The following is a 19,134-nucleotide window of genomic DNA, read 5'->3' as shown; positions in this document are numbered from 1 at the left end:
TGGAAAAGGTGTCAAGGCTAATGCTTTAGGTTGTTAACACTGCTGATTCTTGGTGACCAGACTCTGCCCCCAGCCCACATGTGGCTCTGATTATAAGAGGCTTTGCGGTTTTGAAAAGCAATGACCCTAACTGCTTGAAAGCTGTTCTGAATCAAGGACAAGGAAATATCCTTTCCAAAATGTTTATTTTGCCTTTGCTGTACCGCCTGCTCTATAATATCTTAATATGGTCATCAAAATGCTCTGAAACCCACGCAGCATATACAATTACTAAATGCATTAGTGTGCAACATCTGGAATCATTAAACTTCACTTTTTCGGGTTTCTGTGAAGGAGTTGTAACCAGTGCGGTATAAAACTTATAATCAATAAGTTGGCAGGTGGATGTGACATGAAATGTATGCTAATCACACTCCCACTGTGAAACATAAATGAATGTGAAGTATGAATATGGAGGAGTGCCATCCGCGCCTGCTGTTTCAGGACACCTGGCCATTACTCCGCAACGTAGCTCCCACTTAGCCAAGTTTCTTCAAGGTTGCTTCTGTGCTATACCTGTACTTGTAGATCTTCATTTAGCATGTAACATGACTAAGGCTTTTAACTTATACAATACAGCACTACGGCTTGGTACCAATCAGAGGATGGCATTTAATGTTGAACGTTTTTATTCTCCGGAAACTACTTTCAGAGAAAAAGGGAAACAGATTTTTATACATTTTGTTTTGACTAAGCATCGTCTCAGGGGACCTGTACAGCTTCTCAATGCCCAACATTAAATAGGCGAGCAGTGAGAAGATCAGAAGAGTTAGAAAGAAAGCTAAAACCGTAAAGTAATTATAATCATTCTTTTACTTCTAAGTTTCAACGGCAGAAGCTCATACATGTCAGTATCTCTCCATTCTATGGCAGTGTTGTTGCAAGAGACAGCTGTTCTCTACCCGATGCACTGTATGGCCACCTCCCTGGTTTCTATAATCTCTTGTGTCTCTTAATCACTGTCTGAGTATTCAAGGAGGGCATTTTCTGGAGGAAAAATAATTAGATAGTGTGAATTATTAATTTAGAGAAACTAAATAATTTTGGCCCAGGATTTGGGCACCAAAGGAAAAACAGGGTGCTCGCCAGGACGATAAAAGCACAGATGCACATGAATGCATTAAAAAACAAACACACACACACACACAAGGCAGATGCCGGAAATGAGAGGGTCCAAATATCCTAATAACCCCTTATCCTGATAGAATATTTTGTCACTGCTGGCTCTTGTGTGAGCGAGGATGCAGGAATACAAGATCCAGTAAGTGGCGCCCTGCAGCCAACACTGGGAGAGCCCCTACTAGTCCGATGTGTTCAGCTAGCATTCACTGCCCATTGAGTCACGGGCCAGTGGAAAATGTCAGATAAACATCACACTGGGAATGAGCTTCTGCCCTCTCCCACTCTCTCTCAGGCCTGTATGTGGTTTAAGAATAGCATTAGAGATTGAATTGCTTATTTTAAGTGACATGAGAGTCAAAAGGTCAAAAATACAATGTTTGGACAGGCAAATATGGTGAGGTTCATGCCAGGTTATGTTGTGAGTTCACTCTAATTCAAACGCCACGCCACATGTTATTCCGTCTCACCGGCATTTTTGCTCCTACCTTCTACTATGTACTATGCGATAAATGAGGAAGTTCAACAGTATAGGAAGTGGGAAGGAGCTGAAACCTGAGTCAGTGCTTAGAGTTCTGTTGCAAGAACACAGCATTAGGACTAAGCTGAGACTTGGCTCACTCTCCGCCATCTCAATCTCACACCTTCGCACAAACATTCACAAAAGCTTGTCGTAATTTCCTGTGAGACTTAAAAATAAAATAAATAAAAACCACAGGCACAGCTCTCACTGCAGGCTGCTATTGTAAATCACATGAGAACAGCTCTGATATTTCATTCTTGTTGAACATTTCTCTGCTCATCGACCGGTGGGAGAGAGTAGACTGTGAAACATCTCTTCCAATTTCATGACATATTACACAAACTCTATGCTGTGCTGCAAGTGGGACTTGTACCATGTAACATTTTTGTCGGATATAATAGCTTTTTTTACTTGTATTTCCCTGACTTCTAAGGTGCTGTGCCGTCGTGGAAAGTAGTACATTTACTCAAGTACTGTACTTTCCCCATGTTACGCTATTTAATACTTCTACTGCATTTCAGGGGGAAATTCTTTTCTTTTATTTTACTACATTTATTCAAAAACTATATTTAAACATTACGATGCATATCAACATCTTAAATACAAACACGTTTTAGATATGGAGGTATAACACTTTATATACTTTATAAATATAATATTTCGTAAAAAAAATTAGTGTTTTGTGCAAATAGTTAATTGTAAATGCAGGATTTGTTAACTTGAGTATGTCTACAATGTGGTATTGTTGTTCTAACTCATGTATTCCTCAATGTCAATGACAATATCACAGACATAATGTGTATTACTTTGTTCCAACTCTTCATTGAAGCTATATGAAGTCTTTGTACACAATTCTCAACAAACAAGGTTGACATATTTGGTGGGTTTGGACACGATGTGGCTGCATAGACATGAGTTTGTGCTTGACATCTAAATTTGTAAAACTTAACTGAATGAAACAATTTCCGGAACTCTTCTCAGCTGCAGTTATCTGTCTGCCTTAAATGATTCTTTTACAGTCTTAAAGTTTTTGGTCTACTTTCTTAGGACTACGTCATTGCTGAGCTGCCTGAATACTGACCAGTTCTCTACTGTTGCACAGAGCAGGGATGAGCAACTGTAAGAGCCTTCTACTTCCCCCTCTTCTTCTTCTTCTTCCCTGGCATTCACATGCGGTGGCAGCCGGTGATCATGGCAACGGCGGGTCTTCTGGCAGGCCAGTCAGGTCTAGACTGGTCCAAGCTGCAGTGGTCTGCTGGCTGCAGTGCTAAGGCGCTGTGTTTAATTAGGCCCATCCTGCTGAGCTGCTGCTGTTTATTTCCCCTGTGACACTCCGCTGATCTCCGCTGAGCAGCCAGAGAGAGAGAGAAGACAGTGAAGCATTATGCATACACTACTGCGGAAAAGCACCTTCATAGACATTTAAAGTTACCCTCACATACACACTCCCACCCACACGCAGGACTGCAACACTCTCATATGACTTGACTATACTTTACACACACATTCGTTTTCTGGGAGATTTCATTATGTGCACACACAACCACTTTTGAAAGATACATTATAGCAGCTTATAGTGCTCAGCCAGTGATCCGCTGGTCTTAGCCTTCCACATTATCACGCTGCAGCAATGGACTAGCCTCATACATCTCTTAAAAGCCCCTCAAAAGTCCTACAAGCCCAAAGTGTATGTGATAATAGCTCTGTCATCATTTGGACTTGTGATCAAAGGTCTAATGAATCAGTTATTTCGTGCTCGGGAAGAAAATATATCATTAAAAGACATTAGTTCGACATTTTGGGAAATACGTGCAGAGTTGAGATGAGCCGATCAATACCACTCTCACGTCTGCACGGTAAATATGAAACTATAGCCAACAGCCAGTTACTTTAGCTTTGCAGAAAGACTGGAAACAGGATGACAGCTCTGTCCAAAGTTAACTGTTGACACCTTGAGGTTGAAAGCAAATGCCCCCACAAGAAATGTTCCAGCCCAGAAACCCCTTGAAAACCCCATTTTGTTGTTCACACTTTGGGTTTTGTACAGATAAAATAAACGAGATATAATGTATGTGTTCATTAATTTGTGAGCCTAAACCACATTTGTGTTTCCTTCCTTTTGGTCGAAACACCTGTTTGAAACACCTGACCAAAAAAAAACTAAAAGCTAAAACTTTTCTTCTTCATCTTCCTTTTAGTTTGCATCACAGCCAACTTCTGGGAAGTAGTGGGACAGAATAGGTTTTTCTTATTGCCATACTTTGGCAGAAAGCTATACATGAGTATGCCATCTGAGTTTAAGGCATAACGCAGCTGTTTCTGTAACATTTGTTAGTGTAAAAAGTATGTAAGACTGCTACTGTGACATTATCTGCTTCAGAAAACTGTAAACTGTGGGCGTTGACAAAAAAGGCAGATTGGTGCGCCTGACTCTGTCTCAAAATGTCCTGATGCATCATTCTAACGGATACCTGCCAATCAGTAACAACTTTACTGACTACATCTAAACTATTTTGATGTCTGTCACATTAATTTCTCACTCATTTAATATCAATGTATATCTGTCCTTCATGGTGACCAGCTGGCTGATGTTGCCTGCTGCTGTGCAGTATCTCACAGTTCTGTAACTCATATTACATGTGTATATATATATATATATATATATATATATATACATATGTGTATATATTTCTAGGCATTGGTTTATGGATAAAATCTGAACTTGTTGTATACATTTCAAACATAAACACAAACCACTTTTTTTCCGTCTTACACACAACTGAAAATGGAGTACACACTGTAGGGGAAAAGTTACTGTATCTCTTTGTTACAGAAATCAATCCAACAATAGTGAAGTTCGACATGTGGCTTTTTTCAGGGTCCCTGCAGGACAGAAACTCCATTGAGTTTGAGTATTAGCTGTTTAATTTAAGTGTGGGTCCAGTGAACTGGAGAAGAAGTACTGTTTATCTCTACTGGTTCTCTATGCAGCAGGGAGAGGCATCAGGTCAGCACAACGCTGCAGCCGAATGGAGAGACAGAGATGGATGATTGTCAGAATACTTCAGCACCAAGCGGCTCATAGTGTAGGGCACATTTTCCCTACATGCAATTTAAGCTGTTTAGCACAACAAATCTGGATGGAGCAAAGATAGACAACCATATAACGTGTTATTCACACCTTTTTTGTGGTTGTTGCTGTCCTTGTGGTTTCAGGAACTGCAAATTGAGAACAATTGGAACACATGGCATGTTAGAAATCAGTTTGACTACGCTGGCATCTACCAATCTGTGAAAGACTGGCAGAGCAACCATATGCTTTGTGCCAGATCCTTCCTGTTTCTTCACACGCACACAATTAGTTCCCTACTTTTAAAATATGAACATCCACTTATTTATACCCTCTGGTTGTAATGCCAGGTTGTAATGCTTCTCTTACAGTTATGATGGCACACTGTCAATACCAAGATCATTTAGATGTTGAAGTTCAGATAAGAGAAGGTTGTAAATCTATATTTCAGCTTCAAGTGTTCAATTGTGATGACATTATACAAATTACATTTTTATTTTCTAGTTTCTGGCAGGCAGTTCCCTTGGTCCCTAGGATAACAAGAGATCCATTGTTAAATGGAACAATTTCTCCTCTTTAGGCTAAATATATGTGAAGAATAATTCATGAGACACACTCTTATAGTATCTGCCTTGGCTTGTAATTCATTTGGTGGCATTTTGTCTGGATGATAAAGTGACTAAAAGCAGCAAAAAGGACATCAAGGAATTAGTTTAGAGTGAACAGCTGTGCTGATATCAGCTGTGTATGAAGTATAATGAGGGACCTCCTTATCATTGTCACCTGTGATAGAGTTATCAGAGTGCAAATCACAGGGCTAATGGAGAGATCACCCAGTGGGATACAAAGACAAGAAATTGTTGCAGCTTCCAGCGGCACTTGAGCATTGAAATTAGATGCATACTAGCAGATTTATTTATGGTGTTAATGTATTTGAGAGGAGCTTATTTGTCAGTCACTATGTATACTTGACTGGAGAGGATGGAGATTAGCTGTGGTGTCAATGTGACCTTTCTGCCATTCCTCTTTCATTCTTACTGTCTGTTGCACCCAGTGTTGGTTTTTCTCTCAGAGTGAGTGACAGTGAATTTGGTTTAAAGAGGTTGGCAGCAGCAGCGTTTCTGTACAATGACAAAAAAGTAGGAGAGTGGCCTTAGACAGGAGCTGATGGCGGTATGAGTTAACTCAACCTGATTAAAAAAAACACTTATCACACACATCATGCGCTTACGAAAAACGTGCTCTTGTAGTATTTGTTTGTTTTAGCCTGTCATCCATAAATCTACTAAATATAGAGCAGTTGAGAAATATGAGATATTGTACGTGATAAAATTGGTACTTTGGGAAGTCTCACAAGTCATTCTTTAAATAATCAGCAATAAAAACGTATAAATAATGTGAGACCCACGGTAGTATCATGATATTGAATTGATCAATGTTTGGGAAGACTCTGAAAAACATCCATTTGTTTAGTGCCTTGACAGGCATCAGAATCTGAAGCCAAAACAGATTCACAGCACAACACCTTCTTGTCAAATGTTTGTAAAGATTAGCCACAGCCTCACTGGCGGTTTAATTATTTTTGATTGCACATTATTAGCAGCGTTCTCAGTACACATTTCTGTGTCGCTTGTTTGGCAAATGAGGCCCGTTGTATATTTCCTTTTTCTCCATGTCACTAGAGTTCAGGACAACACTGTTGGCTTTGAGAATGATTGGGAGAAAAAAAAAAGAGAACAGCGACAGGCTTGAGCAAACAATCTCAGCATGATCAAAGCTGCTGAGTGGAAGAGAACACTGTGTACAATGATTGGAGAGGGGCGGGAGGAGGGCAATGTAGTGAAACAGATCACCTCAACACAAAGTTTCTCTGACACTGCATTTCATGGGATGGAATGGGGGTGCAGTTCCATACCATTAATCATAACTACCGCACTAATGTCAAGCTTTGTAGGCCATACACTCTCTCACGGTGTAACATTACATCAGACCTGGCCGTGATAGCTGTAACTGCTTCCTAATTAAACACCAGCCTTTATTTCTTCACTTATCATATTATTACCTGATGTGTGACAGGAAGCAACAATAACAACCAAACTGATGTAAGAAGGTGAGGCCCAGTCATCCGTGTGCATTGTAATCAAACTGACAATGCAGCAACCTCCATTTTGTATCCCGTTCCCAATCTGCCTACTTGTACATAATAACATCTCTCCTGCAGTGAGCGTTGCAGGTAGGAGCTGCATCCCTGTAGAGAGACGTGTGACACCCATACCCACCAAGCACAGTCATTAGACACTAAGTGGAGGCAAAGTTCAGCAGACGACTCCCGTATTAGACCTAATGGCGTGAGGAGCTGATGGAGACAGACCAAGTAAAAAAGGTATAATGTGGTGGTGGAATTAAACGGAGGCAGCTAACTGGGTGTGATTTAGAGTAAGCCAAATTGTGTCACAGACTGCAAAGCTGTAAATAACGCTTACTGGTTTTAATCCTACATAAGACGTCCTTCTTTTTCCTCTCAATAGACCAGATTGAGCCTTTTCTGTTTATTACATCAGCCACAGAATTCGTTTTACTACTGTATCTTCCGCTCTAATCATTTGAAAGGTTTGACTAACATGGTTTTGTAAAAGGCAAAATGCGATCAGATGAGGAACATTTATTTAAGCATAAGAGTAAAATAGGCATTTATTTAAATTACCATCTGCTGTTTGTGTTGAATCTTGATGAATTCAATTATAAATCTGAATACAACTTAATGGCCAAAGAATGTTTTAGACCTTTAAGACAGACGGTTACAAGTTTATGTATTTTTTCTTTTGTGCATTGTAGGGGCCAGTGTTCAGTTCAGTTATTTACCTGGAAATGCCAATAGTTTACACCATATCCAATCTATCAAGGTTGACTATAATTATTCAGTGATCTGTATAATTCAGTCTTTTCTGAATATTGAGTTTCATTATCTTTATTCTACATCAAGAAAATGACGTATATGACATAAAGGTTAAACATGTTTGTCCCCGTGTTTTTTGTTCAGTCTATGGTCTAATTCAGTGGAGGCTTATTCTGTGTCTTGAGTGTAGGGAATGTATGTGTACTTTTGTGAAAGTGTGTGTGTGTGTGTGTGTATACAACGTGTATACCAGTCTTAATATACTGTATGTGCACATACAGTAATATCATTTAAGCAGACACTTCTGGGTCAGTTCCTTGGCAAGATTCTGATCCAATCCGTTCCCTCTATGTACAATTAAAACACCACTCAGGAATACTATGACGTGGCCCAATTATATTTCTCCAAATGTTACCGGCAACATTTCTGCAGTGTGGTGTGCGCTTCTCTCCCACTTGTAAGTTGGGGTGACAGGCATCTGGAATACCTGGTTTGTCTTTAGAGCTTTTCACACAATGCCCTAGATCCATCATAGCAGGGCCATTGAGGCTGGTTGTGTGCATCCATTAACTGTATCTATGGCAGAACCTTACAAAGGGCCAGCTTGAAGAGGGTCACTGGTGCGTGGGACCCCGCCATCATAAATCTGGTGCAGTCCAGAGCTAAACCTCCAATGTGCTCAACTAATGGCACTCTAATCGCTGGTACCACTTCTTGGGTGGCGCTGGGGGGGGTTGAATGTGTGTGTGTGTGTGTGTGTGGGGGGGGGGGGGGGGGGTTGGGGGCTTAAGAAAGGATGGGGTATATAAAGCGTTACTCATTTGTTTCCAAGCTTTGAGACCACTGAGCCCTAACTAATCACCCTGCTTTTTGTCTTTTCCATAAGAGTGTTTCTGTAGAGCACAAATTAGCCAACCGTTTTAGAGACACTTTCTTTGTCAAGATATTAATCATTGTCTTCATCCCCACTCCAGCACAGTGTTAATATCCATATAAATAAAATATAGACTGTGCACGAACGATTGTCAAATGGTGTCCCTTGCTTGCTTTTGAATGAATCTCATTGTCTCTCATTATTGAAGGGGGTCAGTGCCTCTTCACCTCTCTGCTCACCTGTAGAAAACATATGGATTTAGAGAGACCTGTAATATTAATGCCCCCGTGAAGCAGGCAGGACATTCTCTGAAACCACATTCAACCTATAAATATAGTTCATGTTTTGTTCACGTTATTGTGAACCAGCTCTTGACAGTATAGTTAGTAATTTGTTCCACTGTGCTTGTAGAGACATTTTCAAAGGCATGACATGATTGTTTCTAATATTTGTTAATAATACATCTTGTAAACTTCATATACAGTTTGTGGATATAAACACCGGGTGATGGTTGCTGCTAATCGTCACAATAATACATTATAAAACATTCTAACTATAAGTATGTCTTACCCTGTAACAATTCACAATTAGAAGAATTTAGAAATATATAAGAAAAATAGGCAAAACAAATGTTTTCACTTTGCATGAAGAAAGATTTGTCAAAGTGTGAAAACTGGTATTGGTACCAAAGTCACAACTCATTGAATGTGTTTTCCTGCTCTCTGGATGCTGAGCACTGCCATGCGGGTACAAGTGTCTTACTCATTTAAGGGCCCTGAAAACATCTAATTTCCCCGATTGTCTAAATTGGGTCATTTTGAGAAAGCCAAGCAGGATATGAGAAGATTCTTTAACAACTTGTATCCTACCGTATGTCCTCTGTAGATCTGGCAAATAATCTACATTTTTTTCATTTGTTTTTTTTTGTTCTTCTTCTCTCCACCTCTGGCTTTGTAGGCAGCTCAGTCAGAGCATCTCTCACCAGAGTCTGTGGGTGTCCTCTCAAATAAAAGGAGCTCCTATTGGTTTTGCATACCGCCCACTCACATCCAAAGGTTCCCCTCTCTTTGCCAATCAGTCCCTGCAAGTCCTGGCAGCCATCACAGCGTCTGAAACACAAAAGGACTGTGTCCACCTTAATACTGTCTCCGGGTGCAGGGAGATGCAGAATGCTGGTATTGGCAAAAAGAGGAGAGTGTCTTTGCTTGAGGGCTCTCAGTCCGCCCCTCTCCTTCATATGGTGAATGATCAAACCTCAGAGGAAGATTCGAGTCAAGTACTTGTAGATGACAATGTGCTTTCCTGCCAAATATTGCAGGGTTACTGGTGGAATGTAGCCAGTCGATTCTCACATCAATTACACCATTTAGATAATAGCCTTTGTACGCTGCTTGATGCCCATGGTAATTACTTATGTAGTGTTCAATATTAAATAAATAAATAGGAAATAAACAACCACATTTTTGTAAAATACACATTCGTGAATCAATGAAAGTCTTTATTGTTAACTCATTATTTGGAGTTTATTTTTAACAAATTGTTAAAATTGTTTAAAAAACAACAACAACATATATATATATATATATATATATATATATATATATATATATATATATATATATATATATATATAATTTTTCCCATTCGCAGATTTATTTTGTCCCATTTTATTTCATTCCACCACTTTCCATAATGTAGCTTTAGTGTCATGTTTCATGACCGTAGTGTTGACATGGCCCCCTTTCTTTTGTTCCACGTCTCTTTTGCATGCATGCAAGCTCAACAACTATTGCTGAATGTAGCCAGTTAGCTCCTGTTAGCTACAGCAACAACAATTCCAAAGCATTTTTGAATCAACCGACTAGACTCTATCAAAGAAGGGATCATACTAATCCTGTAGTCACAATATACTGTGACTACGTGATTAGTATGTTCCCCTGCAAGAGCAAGAGCAAAAGCCCATTACAAGAGAAAAAAAAAAAACATTTCAACATAATGTACATTCTACGTTGTGACAATGTACAATCTGTTGAAATGCTGTTTTTTTTGCTCTTGCAATTCCATCATTAGCATTCACAATCTGAGTGTCCTATTATGATAGACTAAATGCCATGGGAAGTGTGTGGGTGTCTCTATGTGGGTAATTCTAAACCATATGAAGATACTTTAACCCTAACCCTAACACCTACTATATGGGAAATGCATTTTAATAATGAAGGCATACATCTGCATCTAAAGTAGTTATTTTTCTGTATTTACTGTACATGCAAACATAGCTACAAGCATTTTTATTGATGCATTGTGTGCTTTTCTCCTTATGACATTGAGTCAGTGGTTCAAGACAATGTTTTGTCCCATGTCATCTATAGCTATAACACTTTATTATCGGTGAAGCGAGAGCAATGCACCAGAGAAGGCCATATCATATATTCATCTGAGGTAATTTCCAGTGTAAACATGAATGTCGTCCTTGATAAGGTTGTGCCCAATAGTCCAGCAATGATGATAGATAGCCACCCGTGTGTTATTCAATGCTCCTCTGAACGTGCTCATCAGCTGCAGAGATTATCATTCTGCTCAGGTCCTTCTTGGGTGTCAGGACAGGAAGCAGAGGCTTTGCAAAATATGAAATACATATGCAAAGAAGCAACAACAAAAAAATGATTAAAGAGAATATTCATGCCTACCTTTTGGATGCTGTTTGGTAAGGATTTCAGAATAACTCATGCATACAATGTGCTTTATTAAATGGATTCCCTACAGTGTACTTCAAGCTATTTCACTGTGTGCATTCAGTTGGAGATCAGATTATCTGCTGTGTTGGACAATGGCTCATTTTAAAGCTGGTGGAGATTTTTGTCTGAAGAGATTAAATGAGTATACAGGTATTCTCTTTCTCTTTCTCCGTCTTCCTTTGTAAAATACATTAAATATACATAGTACACACATTTTTGTTTTTGTGCCAAACACATTTTACCAGAGAAGATAGTTAGATACCCTAATTTGAATTTTTATTGTAAATTCTAATAACCACTGAATATAGTATCTTTCTTTCTTTATATCTGTGTTTTTTTGTGTGCAAGTGTCCTTCCTTCAAAGGACTCATTGGTGACCTGCCACTGGAAGCCACAGTACTTTGGAGATATACCATGAGAGGTTGCTCCAGGTCTCAAAATGACACCTGCATCTCAATAAAGAAAATGTCCACAAATAAACTCAGAAATGTGGAGTAAGACATATGGATCATGGCTAAAAAAAACACTGTGGTACAATGAAACTATAAACCAGCCGCGTGAGTCAGAAAGCAGACATAAAAAAATAGAACAGAGGTGCAGGTAAAAGAGGAAATCAGGTGAACAACCCAGACAAGCTTCACCTCTTTCTTATTATATAGTGTGATTGATCCCCATATCATGCCAGTAATGGTGTTGGAGCTCACATTGAGATGGCGCGATAACAAGGTCATGCTACCTTATCATTGTGCATTGCTTTTCTTTGATAGGGTGGCAATATCCTCCGCTTGTAATTCACACTTCCAAATCTTTTCAGGCAGATTGTCTTGTGTTATAATAACATGTTTAGATTCTTTATGTGGAAAGGGGGTTAGGATTCTTTTAAAAGCTTGTTTTGCATATGAATGTTTAATGACATAGCTACCATCATACTGCACCAAGAAATCATTGGCTTTGCATAGTCATTTCGACACTAATGTGTCTTAATGACATCTCTATGGTTCCTATTTAAGACACTAATGGGCAGTAACGGATCTCAAACTGTGGTGTGTTATATTAAATTAATTATTGATCCCTGCCTCATATCCAATTGATGTCTTAGTCCTTTGATACCTTGTTATTGATGTATTTTTCCTCTGGTTGTAAAGCGTGTCTGAAGCCAAAATGCATTTTCAATCCGCAGTGATACAATTTGTAGTTCGTATTGAAATGAAGGAAATCAATGAAACGTACACGTGGAGCTGCATTTATGATGACCGGCTCAGCTGTGGTGTCCATACATGAAGATAATGAGCTAAATTGTTATGTTCTGTGTTAATGGTGGGTATCACCTCTATCATATTAAACACTAAATCAGATTTCTTTTTTTTTTACTGTTACAGTGCTGGCTTCGTAATTGAACAAGGAAATGTGATGTAAAGGGAGTCATTAGTCGTTTAGACATTGTCTAAATTATGTCACAAATATAATTAATTTGTAAATTAGGGACTTAATTAAGAACCCATATTATGCTCATTTTCAGATTCTTTTATTTTTGGTTTCTACTGTATTTGCATGATTTAATATTTAAAAACTCATACTATCTCTCTGGTTAGAACACCCTGTATCCACCCTCTGTCTGAAGCGCTCCATGTAAGCGCCTGTTTCTTTAGGCCCCGCTCCTGAAAAAGCCCAGTCTGCTCTGATTGGTCAGCGTTTCCGGGTTCTTCCACTCTTGTACTTGCACCGTCATTGCAGCCAGGCACTTCTTTTACCTGTATATTAGTTATAGTGTGTTAGTTATATGTGACATCACGTTTAAAGACACAGTTTCTGAATACGGGCTGTGTGCATTTTCCTGTGGATGGAGCATTTTGATACTTTTACAGTATTTATATAGCACCTCTGCCTTTTTTATAGTAATAAATACATATTTTTTTCAATATGGGGCCTTTAGTAATGGATTAATAAAAGGTTTGACGTGTTTATTATTTAAGCTCCGGACCTGTCTCTGTGCATGCAGATACAACTGTATTATGCATATAAACTGCATGTTCATATTTCTTGGCTGTCTTGCTGAGACACAACAACATTCAAACAGCAATATAAAAAGGCACCCGTGCATTGTTGTGCCTTTGTCTTTTGCACCTGACCAAAACCACTTCCAGTATGTTCTACAAACTGATAATAAAGTGGTTTTGTAGTTCTGTGTTTAAGGATGTAATGAAGATGATTTATCCATCTTGGCATACATTTCTGTTTGTTTATAACGTGAAGAGTTTATTGCTTCTTAGCTTTGGCACTGCTGTCTTCATCTGTCTTTATGTTACTGTTTTTTTCTTTAGAAATTAGTTTGGTTTAGTTTTTTTCCCTTTAGAGATAGTCTTGACACTGCAGGATAACAAAACATCTAAACATTGTTTCTTAAAGCCAGTTAACCTGCTGATGCACAGCATGGGTTAAAAGTAACCCGAGCTAATGATTTTGTTATGCAATTTATTACTTAATGTTTCATGAATTCCTGAATTAAGTTGTTATTTAACATCACACACATTTATTTAAATGTTTTTGAATAAAAAAAACATTTTTTGTATCACCATCCCAGTAATGTGCACCAGGGGAAAAACAAAAAAAAAGATAGGATTTGATGGGGGACTTTCATTATTTGACATATTTTCTATAAAGACCATATCTTTTGCAGACCATTCCACTCTAGCTCACTATTTCAACTTTCTACAAGACTTATCACAACGCTGATGTAAATGTAAATGTAAATGTGCTGTATTTATATAGCGCTTTTCCAGTCTTAACAACTGCTCAAAGCGCTTTTACATCTACAGGAAACATTCACCATTCACACACATTCATATACTGTGGCCGGGGCTGCCGTACAAGGAGCCACCTGCTCATCAGATAAACATTCACACACATTCACACTCCGATGCGCAGCACCGGGGGCAACTCGGGGTTCAGTGCCTTGCCCAAGGACACTTCGACAATGACTGCAGGGGCGGGTATCGAACCACCAACCTTCCGATTGGCAGGCAACCGCTCTACCACTGAGCCACAGCCGCCCCAATTAGCACAATCCAAGGGACATCAACGAGGGGGTCGTATTCTCTATCTTGTTAGGGTTTTTTTGCCTGAAGAAATTGAGAACCTCTGCCCTAGAGGGCCCTGGATCACATTTTCTCCACTAGAAGGGCACAAGAGGGACTTGAACCGCATTTCTCTTGAGTCTTGTCGGTAGGAGAGAATACGCAAGTCTACGCACCAATCCAAACCCTGTAACTTATCCCCCCCCATCAAAAAAGCAACAAATCCTACTTTAAAGTAGTTTAAGTTAATAACTTATTTTCCTTTACGACTGGATGTATATGATCTAAAACAAGCCAGATACATTTTTATGTTATTAATAAAGAAAAGTAGAGAATGTACAATACAAATTCTGGGTGATGAAATAATTTAGTCTAAAATATATTACGTTAAAGCAGTCTACTATGTATCAAATACAATTGAAAATCCTTTTTGACTTGTGTTGTGCATTAAGAGGTTTTGAAGATGTTGTGGATCCGAGGGTGAAGACCCAACCCTACGTAGCTGGCAGCAGTTTTGGACAGCGCTGTACCAAAAACAGTTGGACCAATAAGATGATAGAAAACCTAATATGGATAACCTTATTCTTGACAGTAAACTGTGCCAAAGCAACTTTGGCTTCTTGAAAAGCCCTGCACAAATTGAATTTATTATTACTATTATTAAAAGAATCTCGGTTTTCTCATGCTGCCCTCCTACCTCGGCATTTTGGGACTGGGCAGCATCTGGCCTGTCTGTGTATGAGATTGCACACAATGCAATTCTTCCATGCTGTAAACAAGACGAGTGAGGCAGTGAGGCAGTTGTTGCTGTAGCTTTGGTTTCGGGTCCTTCTTTGTGCTGCTAGTCGGCCCTGTTCTTTTTTCTGTGCTAAAAATACTTGCGTGGACAAACAGAAAACAAAAGAAAAAAGAAATTCATATTCTCCTGCGACACATTAACCATCCAAAAAACTGTGGAGCATCCACAGCTTTATTCCCACTTTCATACTCCTTCAGTGTGGGAGTTATTAAGGTGGGATTATAGCTCTAAAAGAAATTTGAAACGTATTGCATGGATGCAGCCTAAAAAGTCATTTAGCTCTATACTGTGCAGACTGCATACCAACATAAATCAACCTTTCTGATTTCATCTAGTGAAGCAATAACTGGATATATATATATATATATATATATATATATATATATATATATAAAGATATCTCTTCCATCCACAAGAGACATGCAAAAGAGGCAAGCAATGACTCATTGGCAATAAGGCCCAGTGTGACACTTCTAAAATCTCCCCTGAGTCAAATCTGTGCCTGGACTGTGGACTTCAAAAGGACACAGCTTGTAAAAACTTTCTGTGACAGAGAGGAAAGATGTTCCCAGTATAAGCCACCCTGCTTTTGAAGCTCCTCTCCACTTAGAATTGAGGGTAAAGGGTCAAACCAAGAGAAAAAGGCATTTGTAAAAAACGTCGGCCCATAGAGAGATTAGTCCGCTTAAGATGAAAACTCATTTAACATCATCCAGTCGCTGTGTGAATCTGTATTTCACCTTTTGAGAGTTGCTGCCGCATCGCCAGTTTGAGCTGTTTAGTATATCATGGGAAATTTGTCAATTGAATTTAAAGTGTAAAAACGGATTAAAGGGAGCTTACAATCAATGTTCATCACTACTTAGCCAATCACAGAGGAGGGTTTGACATGTACTGTAAAGTATGTTGACTAATGATTTTCAGCTGCTAATTCATCTCTACTTCACAGTAATGAGCTGTAATTCGTGAATGTTATGCATTTTACATGTCTTACAAGTAGTAGGCTGATTAAAACATATAATGATAAATGATGTGTGCTCACATCTCCCATTCTTTGACGATGTGTGAATGAAAGCTGATGTTCTTTAGACTCTGGAGTTTTGCTCCTGCCTGGCTGATGGCTTGTCACCCTCGCCATCGGCTATCCATACAAATGGGTGACTACAATAGAGTCAGTAGACAGGAAAGACCGGCCCACTCAGTGGCCTCTTTTCTCCTTCATATAGACAATTACATAACGACCCAGTTGTACAATCAGCTGCACATGGATCTCAGGGCCGTCTATCCTTCAGCACATTTATTGGCCACTGATCATTGAAGTCCCTCACTAGTCATATGGAAGACCACAAGAACGGTAGCATAGTCGTTCTTATTGGAAGAAATTATCAAGTTGTTGTGTGGAAGAGGCCAAGGGACATTAAGCCTTAATGACTGGAGGGTGATGGAATGTCAAGTGTTTCAAGCAGGAATGGCTCTCGGGGGTCTTTGTTTGCACACTTTTCTATTTTCCTCTCTTTATCTTTGCATACTTTATTTCAAAGGACAATAAAAAATAGTTCTCTAGAGTGCACAGTTGCTATTAGGGCTTCAGCTAACAAGAATTTTCATTGTTGATTAATCTGTGTTTTTTTTGTTTTTTTTGTGGGTGTAGTTTTTTGGTCTACACAATGTCAGAAAATAGTGAAAAGTAGTCCCCAAAGCCCAAGATGACGTCCTTTAGTGTCTTATTTTGTCCACAACTCAAATATATTCAGTTTACTGTGATAGATGATAAGAAATAGAAAATAGTCTTTTTGTCTGACAAAATTACGCAAACCAATTCATCAGTTATCAAAATAGTTTAAGCGATTAATTTAAATGTTGACAACTAACTGATTTATCTTTGCAGCTGTAGTTACCATTTGCTTATGCTGTTGGCATTTTCGAGTTGTGATAAAGAAGATAAGTGCATGTGTGTGTGAGACAGAGGAAAAGCGAGAGATGGCCTGGGTGTCTGTAAATGTGTGTGCGTGGTCTATGATTACATGTCCTTTTGTGGAACACATCAACCATTCATGCAAGAGAAATCGCAGCGGGATGAGAAATTCCTTTTGTGCACTCGCAGGCAGCAGAAAGTGACATTGAGCACTCGTATACAAGCTGAAATCTCATGCTCAGCCGATATGCATCTTATGAAAGAAAGAGCGTTCATTATTTTTGTCTCAGTGCGACCCCACCCTTCCCACCTCGCCCTTCCCCCAGTTCTGTGGCCACGGTGTCACTACTGTGCGTGGACTGAGAATGATGGCAGGATGGGGCCTGATAAATGAGAGCTGATAAATCAGTATCGCGGACTGAGGCAGAACAATATCTGCTGAAACAGAGGGTGAGCCATTCGAGAGATATCTGCCTGCAGTCAGTGAGAACACAGGGAGCCGTAGATCAAGGCTGGATGTTGGTGTGATCATCACGCAAAGACCTGGGTCTCAAAAACAAGTCCCTTCCAGTCTCTGTGGGTGAAGCAATCCAAACAAATTGATCTGACATCACACTTGGAGGGCAACGGCGTAGAAATGAAATTGATTGATTTTCCTCAAGTGACTAGATCTATACACAAATACGTTGAAGACTGTACGTGCCGTGTGTGTGTGCGCTTTCTGTCATCTACCTTACTTATTCATTCGAAGGTAGGATGCAGGGACTGGGAAACCGTAAGACATATGCTCTTGCTGCTGCGGTCCAGAATTCTTTTATCGATAACCTGGGTAGCATCCATCTTCCCAATGTCCACCAAAGGTCAGGGGCAGCATAACTTAGATGCAGGTTTTGCATCGGATTCTAGTCTGTATTCTGCATGTTTACTGACAGTCCCCCCACGGTGGCTGAGTGGATCTGTGACACTTGTTCAGCCATCCGAACACACACATACACACACTGAGGAGCTGAGGATGGCTGTGTCTAGTAAATCTGCGATGGGGAGTGGGTGTTGGTGAAAGCATTGTTTCACAGTCAATAAAAGGGCCCTGGGGTGCTTGTAAGAACAGCAATCTGCAGCCATTTTCGAAAGAGAACACATTGGGAGTACTCAGAGGCTATAAGTTGAGTTCCTCCTCGCATTTGTAGTTAATATTGCGAATAAAAAACAAACAAAAAAACAGTGTGGAGCCACTGGAATGCAATGTGCACCCGATAACCAGCAGGATACAACCAAGCCCACACTGCTAGCCAACAAATGACAGCACATGCATTATTTATTTTTTCGGATTTTGTATCTCTGAGTGCTCTGAGGTCTTTTTTTCAATGTGTTTTTCATACAGTATGTCAAAGACATCAACTGGCAGATGAAACCAATGTCATTCCCATCCAACTTAATTAACTTTGTGAATAATGTTTTGCATAATCGCATTCCCTTTTTGTCAGCTAGCTAAAATGTGCAAATGAGATCGTTCTTTGAGCAATTATTTCACTCATCCTTACTGGACCATATGGCAGATAAATGATAAAAAATGGGCTTCTCATAACATAGTCATTCCAATTACCACTCAGTAAGTCAAAGTCAATGATTGTAATCCTGAAAATACACCGTCCTTAAATTTCCCTTAAAATGTATTCCAGCGTAACTCGAGCTGATGTGGACTCTCTGGCATTTTTTAACAATACTCCATGTCGGCACACAGCTGTATGTTTTGGGTGTGGATCGTGGAGGAGCTGTGCAGCGGCTGCCTTTATGTCCCGGGCTCTCTTAGATTGCCAGCTTTCCTTCGAGGATAATCCATGTTTTGAAATTGAAGTGCAGTACTGGAATATCAATTTTTTTTTTCTCCCCTTGCTGAGGATTAAAAATGAAACAGGACTTGACTGCATGGTGGAGATGAACCCGTTGGAGCAATCTGAACATCAAGATGACAATACGGCCGGGTGGGAGAGCCTGCAGAGGAGTTCTAGATGGGGAGCCGGCAGTATGAAGAACCGGACAAATGTACGTTGTAGCACTATGCTTCAACTCTTAAACAATCAATCTTTTTT

The sequence above is a fragment of the Etheostoma cragini genome, chromosome 12 (assembly GCF_013103735.1).
Source record: "Etheostoma cragini isolate CJK2018 chromosome 12, CSU_Ecrag_1.0, whole genome shotgun sequence".
Lineage (NCBI taxonomy): Eukaryota > Metazoa > Chordata > Actinopteri > Perciformes > Percidae > Etheostoma > Etheostoma cragini.
This window is presented reverse-complemented; position numbering follows the sequence as displayed.